We start from the raw sequence: 9,705 nt of genomic DNA, 5'->3' as shown, positions 1-9,705 counted from the left end.
GCAGCCATAAAACACTGGCCTCTTGGTTTTGAATATTTTACTCAACAAAGTGTGATGGAGCTTCACTGAAACAGCAGATACAGAATATGGATGTGACGATGTTGCACAATATGTTTTTTTTTTCTCAGATTGAAGCTACTTAAGGGGAAATCAAGGGGATAACCTTGCATAGTTTAATTTTTTTTTTTTTCTTTTTTAGCACTTGTGCACCTGTTAATCGAGGAAATTAATGCAACAAACCAAACTTCTTCACAGTAGAATGTTATAATATTGACCAATCAGAACTGAGTATTAGACTAAGTCATACAAAGTAACATTACCTTCATAGGTGTTTGATGCAGATGCAGTTTGGCCAGTTTCTGATGCAATGCCGATGGAGTGACCACCAAATTTGTACTGAATAATAACAGAGATGATTTAAAGTGTAATGAAGTGGGAAAACCTCTTAAAGTATACAAAACAATACAAAACAAAAAGGACCGCCATCTTCCGTTAAACATAATTCATCGCTTTCACCCTCGCATATCGCACTCCTGCCATTACCCCGACTCTCACTTTGCCTCTCATTGCTGGGAATATTGCCCAGTTAGGTTCAGCAACACTTGGATTGCTGCCCAAGCAAGAACCTCTCAGGTCCCATTGCCGTCGCACATTAGTGGTCCTTAGCCTAGCAATCAATCACACAGTTAGCTCTTACATTCACCGAGCAGCAGTATTTGAAGATCAAGGGTGTGTTTAACAAACTACTTCTGCTCCTCTGGAAAATGATTCAGGGAATTTAGCTGGTGAAACATTTTAGATAGGGAGAGGGATGGAAAGTACGATTGATTGTATGTGTGTGTGAGTATGTGTGTGTGTGTGTGTGTGTGTGTGTGTGTGTGTGTGTGTGTGTGTTTGCATGTGCACAATTGCCGGTAATTGCGTACCTATTTGTGTGTGTTCGGCATTCTGAATGTTGGTTCTGCTGAGAGGGAGTCTCAAGAGATGTGGCTCACAAAAATCAGGTCTCTTGTCAGCATTCAGGCTGTGTGTTTGCATATGTCTGTGTGTGTGCGCGCGTCGGTGTGTGTGTCTCTGCATGTATGTGTGTGTGTAATTAAATGTCAGGATCACCCTGAAGAATAGCTAATAGCATCTGATCCATTTGCTCAGTCTAGATACAGTATGGCTCTCTGCCGCTGCATTGTGATGCATGTGCACGCCATGCATCTGTATATATGCACGGCACACACACCAGGCCGCAGTACAAATTGAAGAAGAGAGTGTGTATGTGTGTGTGTTCACAGCTCCCACATCTGTGTGTGTAAGCGTCCCCCAGAAAATACAGAGGGGACGGAGCAGCCGGCAGATTTCTAATACTCCATGAGGTGAGAAATCGCCCACGTGTCTCCACAGTCTTTCTTATCTCCTAAGTGTCTGCGACAAGCTCCGTTATTGAAGAGGGAGCGTTTAGTAAGCTGACAGCAGGAGGCGCGAGGAAGGAGAGAGACAGACAGAGAGAGACAAAACAGGGCCCGGCCAAATTTATAGTTTGTTTCAAGCCACATGGAGCGCTGAATGGGTTTAGCGCATCAGGACAATTGAGATGTTGCCATAGGTGCGCTGTCAAAGGAACGAAAACAACTCAGCCGCTCCTGTCAGAGATTTAATATTAAAACACCGGCCTGGAAAGTCATTCAAAGTTTTTTTGTTTTTTTTTTTAAGTGACTGCATAGTCTTGAAAAAATACTTTGTAACTGGCATAACGCATCCAATTTTATCAGTTTATGCCTCAACGCATCCTATGATCAACACCTCACAACCTGCGGAAAACAACATTATTGATACTTGTGCTGATCTAGCAGCGGTTTTTAAATGATAATTGTACTTGACAAGATCATTCAGACTCTGTTTTGCGTAAATTTCACGTCTCACTGCAAAACACGTAGGTTGGATGTTAATAAATTAAAGTGTCCTAGGTTTCCCTCTGACAGAAAAAGGCTGTCTTTTCTGGTTGCTTTTGATTCATGTATCACCCATTCTTTACTTTTTGCCCTTGTCAGTCATTGTCAAGTAAACTAAATCCACTTGAAAGAACAATCCTGAGGTTGTCTACACTTTCCTGACACGCTTGGTTTCATCTTATCTTGGCAATCACCACCCACGAAGCTCTTACATGTAGGTGGGAAGCTCAAACATCCCACTGAGCACTAGAGTTTATCTTCACGTTGCATCTACTTTATGGCAGCCCAGTTTTAGACTAATCAATCAATAAAATACTGAATATTTAAGTAATGCATCAACAGTTATTAATACCAAGCATATGTGCTAGAAATGTACATATATATAAGCTAATGCTTTATGCTTTTTATTTGTGTATAACACATAGTTTTTTCTGCTGCATCCCCCATGGTAGTCCACACTCTATGAAGCCCATTTTGCTTCCACCTGCAAAGAAATGTGCGATATAAATAACTCTTTGCTTGCTTGCTTGCTAAACAGCATTGCATTCATGAGCTATTTTGTCAGAAAATCAAACTTGGCAGACAAATGATAATCAGGCATGGACATCCTTGATTAAACTTTGTTTAATCAAATGTTAACTGTCATGGTTAGTCTGGCGAAATATTATTAAATCACAACTCCAAAACTCAGGTAGCATTTTTTTTTTTTTTTTTATAACTGCCCGCTTTCATTACTCAACTTTGCATATTGCTCATGAGAGGTTTTACAAGTAGGAGATGTGTTTTTGCAACATAACCAGCTGCATGTGAATGTAGGGTGTAACAAATGATTTAAAGCATTTGCATTTGGTTCAGGTGTGAGACAAAGACTGCTAGTCACTGTGCAACTAGTGAATATAGCCGTCATGCCCCCCTCCCACTTACACACACACACACACACACCTTCCCCAGAGATGCTGTTAAACCAACTTTTTCAACACGTCTGTTGTGCTTCCTGACTTTTTCCTCCTATCTTGTTACCTAAGCGACAACCCTCCCCCCCTCCTGAAAACACATTTACAATGGACAGATATATTCTGGAAGAGTGTGTGACCCTGTGTCTGACATTGTAGCTCACCATAGTCATGCATACATACTGTATACATCACTTTTCATCTCCTCTGCTCTGCCCCTTTCTCTCCTCCTCCTCTCTTTCTTCTCCATCCTTTTAGCTCATTTTTCCCCCCTTTTGTTCACTCTCCATGCATCCCCCTCCCTATCCATCATCATCATCATCCTTCTCTCCGCTTTCTCAAGCTTTCATTCTATTCCCTCATCACCGTTTCCTCTTCCAAACCGCTTGCAAACATCTTTCCCTCTGCGCATCACTCCCTCCCTCTTTTCCATTATTCCTTTCTGACCTTTCTCTTTCTCTGTCTCCCTCACACACACTCATCATTATCATCTGTCCCCGCGCACCCCCCCCCCCCGCCCCCCCCACATACACACCTTCCCCCCGTTATATCAATCTAGTGCATTTCTCCTCTTTCTCACGCCTTTCCTCCATCTATCCATCCCTCCATCTCTCCTCCCTCCCTTTCTCTGGGGTTCTCTGCCCTAGCGGATTAGGCCTGTGTGATAAGGAAAAGAGAGAGAGAGGGAGAGAAAGAGAGGGAGAGAGAGACAGCAATTGCTGCTTGGATTATGGGAGATGCAGGAATGAAATTCTATGATCTCATTGTTTAGACGAGTCGCATAAAGTTGGTGTGAGCATGTGTGTGTGTGTGTGTGTGTGTGTGTGTGTGTGTGTGTGTGTGTGTGTGTGTGCGTGCGTGCATGCAAAGGGTGGCGTGCGCTTTATCCCCTGTAATGACTGGGAGCCGGCCAGGAACGCCTCGCAATGCACTGTGGAATTCTGGGAAATTGGGCTTGTGGCTCCGGTCGTGGAGCAAGCAAGCTCAATGAATGAGCAGCATGCAGTTTTATTTCATTCATTTATGATTATGATGCCTTGTATATCATGACAGCAGACGACTTTATGCTGCTGGGTGGACGGGGGTATGGAAACGCTGAAAGGTTAAAGATAATTGAGGCAAACAAAATGAGTGGCAGGTTTGAATGAGTGCCGTGATGTTATGACTGCAAAGCCTCACTCTGCACTGGCATTGCATCGCAGCAAACATGAGTTATTGTGAAGGAAAAGTCCACAGCGCTTTATTTAAGGCTGGACAGCAGAGGTGAACAGGGGTGAAATTTTATATGCTGACTGGGGACAAAAATGCTGATACTTTTTGTGTTAGGAACTTTTTCTCCTTTCGTTATTAACAATTTTAAATGAGGAGATATTAAATGAAAAAAATGCAAATTTAAATATCAGGCTTTCAGTGGATAAAGTTAAAGTGCTTTTTACTGTTTCATTTTAAAGAATAATTACAGAGGGAAGTTAAGTTATATGTTCAAGAGAAGCGTTTTAACAGCATTTTTTTTTTCTTTTCTAATGTTGCCGGAAAAGGAACGATGATACAAACCAGAATCATAATCACATAATCGCATACTTAGTTCAAGAAAAGTACAGGTATTTTCATATTCAGGATATCTCAGTTTGAAAAGGTTAATCATAATCTAAGAAGTTAAAGTAAGTTAAAACTCAAGAAAGGCAGGGAAATGTGATGTAAGGACATGTTTTGATTTTTTTTTTAGCTTTTTAATTTTTTTTTTCATTTCATTTATGTTAGTTTTATCTTCACTTACTTACTGTATTTTATTTTTCCAGTTTTAATAGATATCAGAATTAGTTTCCTTAGTTACTTAAAGATTACTTAAAAATTCGGTATTCAAGAATGTGATACTGAAAATGTTTTTTTTTTTTTTGCCTCACAATTTTTTTGCTTGATATAGCTGCCACAGCTGACATTAAACCATTTCAGTTGACTAGAGTTCTTTCTTTCTTTTCTTTTTTTTTTTTTTTTTTTACCTTCACCTCGAAGCAAAATGACATCTTTGAATTGGTCAATCACCAGTTACAATCACCATTTTCACCTGCGCTGTCCCTTTAAGGAAACAAAGCTTTATCATTTCATTATTATCCATATACCATGGGCTGATCAGCCAGATGTTTCGTAATATGATGACCGTGTTTCCAGCACATCACAGTTCAACTGCACGACCTTAGAGAAGACAAAGTTTAATTTATGGACTTGAATTTATTTTTGAAGTGACTGCTGGAGAAAATCTCATTACAGGATGTTATTACGACAGTGTTTGGCGTGCTGTGTCCTGTTCTTTCAAAGGCGAGAGTAGAGGTGACCAGGCTTCACTTCCACACACACACTCACACACACGTACACACATATTCACAGACACACACACATTAGTAATCAGTGCTACTTGTGTGTAAAGCATCACAGACGACAAACTCGGAGAGGAACGGTGAATGCTGATGTGGTCTGTAATAATGTGGCCACACTAGCGCTGACACACACCCTATTACAAGCTTTGTCTTTCTTCATTTCACACACACACACTCACGCACACACACCTGAGTGCTGACCTTGAGCTATATTGTTATTCATCAGTGGACAGAAGCGGGCAGACTGTCTTTTCTCCTCTTATCTCTGTGGGACACAGACCAGCAGCGGGATGCCAGCAGTGCTCCTATCTGTCTTCACTGTAATAAGCATCGCTGTTTTAAATCAGCCAAGCAGCTAGATCAGACATCGGCTTTGAAAGATAAAAGAATGGTTCCACCGCCCTGTCCGTCAAGGTTCTTAACACCTCCATGGACCATAACAACTCTCTTTTTTTTAAATCGAGGGGGCAGTCCATTCACCTTTCTAATCTTCATTCAGACAGTGGGAAAGTAGAGAGGGAGATGCAGATGAGAGAGCTCGAAGTGAACTCCATCCCATGCCAAGTGAGATTTATTGAGCTGCAGGTGCAGAAAACCACCACATTTTCAGATCAGTGGTTTCAGACACAATTCAAAATGGTTCTTAAGCAGAAAAAATAGCTACAACAAACTTAGATTCGTACCCTAAGCTTATCCTGAGCAAACGCTAAACTTAACAGTCTCCATAGTTTAAAAGCTTTAGTCTAAAACTGAGGATGCAGCAACCTCTGTGCCTGCAGCTCAGTGATGCTCGGCCATTTGGGACACGTGGTATTAGAAGAGGAGGACTTAGCCACTGGACTATCTCTGCACATCAATACTATGCTCCTGCAGTAGCAGAGGCTGCAGTTTCGGGACTGCATTTCTAAGATTACATTTCTAGGACCCCGCCATTTAGCGTTGGTAACCTTATTTTTTTTAAGTTTAGGCAACAAAACCATTCGGTTAATGTCAGGGAAAGGTTAGGTTTAGGTGACAAAACCACTTGGTTAAGGTTAGAGAAAAAGCATGTGGTTTAGTCTCCATGGATCTCATCTCTAGCCCAACTCACTGATAGACATACTTATTCCCCAATTTTTGTCAGTTCAGTTTAAAGGGTCCTCCCTTTAATCAACCCTTGGCAGTTTTACATAGCGACCATTTAATATCACTGTTTCCAAATATTTAAAGCCTAAAAGTTGCATAGCGCTGCTTCCTCCTATCTGTTATCACTGCTGTGTTATTTATTTATGTATTTCCATATATTAGGCACAGGAATGTTTTATTTCTTGCCCTGTACACCTGTATTTACCACTGTTCACCATGCTACAAGTCAAGGAACAAATGTGAATTAAACCTTGGTGCTGTTTCCCAATTTTATTATGCAAATGCTTTTCCATGGCAATTTATGAAATAAAATGTTTTTGCAATTCAAGTGAGCGTATATACCTCTAGATGCATTTTTGGGATTTTATTCAACATTTGCCATTTGCATCAAGGATTTTTAGTTCAGTACAGCCAAGCGAACAGAAAAAGGCTTTAGCAATGTAGTCACTGTTGTTGTTTTTGCTCTGCCCTTCCCAAAGATCACCTGTCAATCAAACGGTGTGTCCAGTACTGTGATGTGTATTCTCTGTTGATGAAGTTTGAGTTTCTGTAGGGGGAGTCTGTTGAGCAACAGTGCTTCTAAAGTTATAGCAGGTTAAGGTCCCATATGTCCTCAACACACCCCACTCAAAAAGCTAGGAGTGCAGACTCATTTAATAAATCATCTTTTTTCATTTTCATGGGTGCAGAAAGATAGATTATTAATCACCTTAGCATTTCAGCTTCCATTGCATGCACTCAAGCTTCAGTGAATAGGATTGCTATTTTTTCCTGCTGTTGCTACAAAAGAAATGATAATACATATCAGAATCAGAATCACTTTAATTACCTCACGTACAATAAATGCACAGGGGTTTTGAAACTGTTCAAGATATCTCTTGAAAATCATGTTAAGATCTTGTTTTCTGTCCAATAACGTGACAAGTCACATCATTTTAGAGCTCTGAGTTTTTGCTGTTACTGCTATTAAGGTGGTATTTCCTTGATGTGGTGCTTCGAGAGGAGGCATGAAACCTCCTGGAAACCAATCTGAGCGGTCAGACTCAGTTACATTTTTCAGAGAGGCAATTTCATCTATGACTGTCTTATAAATGTGATTTGATGTGATTTTTTTTTCTTGCTTTTTAGACTTAAAATGCCCGACTTGTATCAGATATGCAAAACAAAATGGATTTCAAATGTCTTCATTCAATTCAGCTGCCTGTCTGAATGTATCATTTGTTAACATGGTCTATGCCTGAGTACTGACTGACCTTTTATGTAAATTTTGAAGCATTAAAAACTTCAAAACGTTAGACTTTTGCAACGAGCACTCAAGGTTTCTTCAAACTTTTCCAGGAATACAAACTAGATGAAATGTTGCTGGAAAAATTTTTACTGTGGCATTGTGAAATTCTTTATTCAACATGAAAGCTGAGGTCACATCATTTTAGAACAGAGCACAGGTTTGAATTATGAAACACGGTATCGAAAAATTCCCACTGATGCATAACCCAAGATACCTCAAAATAACTCCTGTCCATCAGAAATGCTGACAGGAAATTGAATGCACTGAGCGATGCGAGTGTGTATTCATTGTCTGTCTCTGTCCTGAGATAGGATGTGACCAAAGCAGTGTGAGATTATGAGAGGGCAAGAAGGCCTTTTATAGCTTGCCATCCTCAAAGCACGTTTGATGTGCGTGCGTGCATGTGTGTGTGTGTGTGTGTGTGTGTGTTTGGTATGTACGTGTGCATGTGTGGAGCCTCAGGGAGGAACATGGCCATCAAAGGGTCTTTTTGCATCAAAGCCGCCTCTGCCACTGCCTGACGTAAAACCGCTGCTTTCTGGTATCGCTGCTTTGCTCTCAGAACAAGGCACGGGCCACAATTGGTGCCTTTGATTCACAGAAAATACAAAAAACAAAACACACATTTACAAAAGACCCAGGTCAACTCCTCTTCCCCGAGTGTGATATTTAATTTGTATTTATTCCGTTGGTCTAGGCCGGGCGAAGCGCTATTCATGAAGGTGGACAACTTTCTCTTGAAAAGCAAAAATGAGAGCACTAGGACTCAAACTTAAAATGTCATTCAGTATAGTCTGGAGCTTCTCCCTGGAGACTTGTTCATGTTCGTGAATATTGATTAGACTGCCCTAGACTTTCAGAATAACCTTTATGAATTCTTAAATGGAGTGGTTTTCAACCTGAGGACATTAAGCCTCCATTTCATTCATTTCATGCGTCTGCTGGCATTAAGATGGTATGATCTGACAGTAACTGCAATCTACACACTTATGCAAGTGGGTGAAGAAAGTTTACACCCCATTGACAGCGGGGAGAGCCAAATGTTTAAGAAAGCATCGCTTACGTCCTCACAGCCGAACAAAATAACTGTAACTGGCTTGGATGGAAAACTTACAAATCTACATTTCTAGTTTGTGTCATTTCTTATTCTTTAAAATTTCACAGACACATCAACTGACAATAACAGAACTTCAAAATGTCAAAATTTAATATAATGTCCCTCTAAATGGGTTGTAAATGAAACGAAATCTGTTAATATTATAAATGTATGGAAAATGGAGGAAGGGATTACCACATAATCTGAGTTAATCACATTAACCAATGATTATTACTTCACAATGGGTGTAACATACTTTTACATGATGATGTAATAAAGATACTGACTAATTATGTAATAACAAGAGAAATTATGAATTTAATATTACATAATCACATTATTACATCATCAGTTAAAATGAAAAGATTTATGAAGTCATAATTGACAGTTAATGTAACATGGTAATGCTACTACATTATACAGCAATTAATTACACCAGCCTGTTTTATTAGATTTTTTTTAACCAATGAGAGGGATGTTTTTATTATGTCTTGCCACGGTATTACACTATTGATCAGTCATTACATTATGACTTGCTAAAACAGGTGAAACGTGATTCCAAAACTTTCAAAAAAAAAAAAAAAAAAAAAAAAAGGAGAGAGAAATACTGTATATTCAATAAATTCATTCATGATGCACTCACTCTGCATGCAAAGAGTTTGCATTGCACAGAGCAGGGCTTACTTGAAAAACACAATACAACTCTACAAACATTATTCCATGGCTTTGCGCGGGGGAGAGCTGAAAAAGAAATTACTGTTCATCACATGCACAGCTGAGTCAAATTGTATTACATGGTATGCTAAACATAGTTTTCCGGCATTTGGCGTTCAGTTAAAGTTTATGGTCACCGCTGAGGTTCATATGTGTTTTTGTCCTTGGCCCCCATGGCACACACCCAGCAGGAGGTGCAGTCTGCTAAGGG

The sequence above is a fragment of the Myripristis murdjan genome, chromosome 2 (assembly GCF_902150065.1).
Source record: "Myripristis murdjan chromosome 2, fMyrMur1.1, whole genome shotgun sequence".
In the NCBI taxonomy this organism is placed as follows: Eukaryota; Metazoa; Chordata; class Actinopteri; order Holocentriformes; family Holocentridae; genus Myripristis; species Myripristis murdjan.
Note: the sequence above shows the minus strand (reverse complement) of the source record.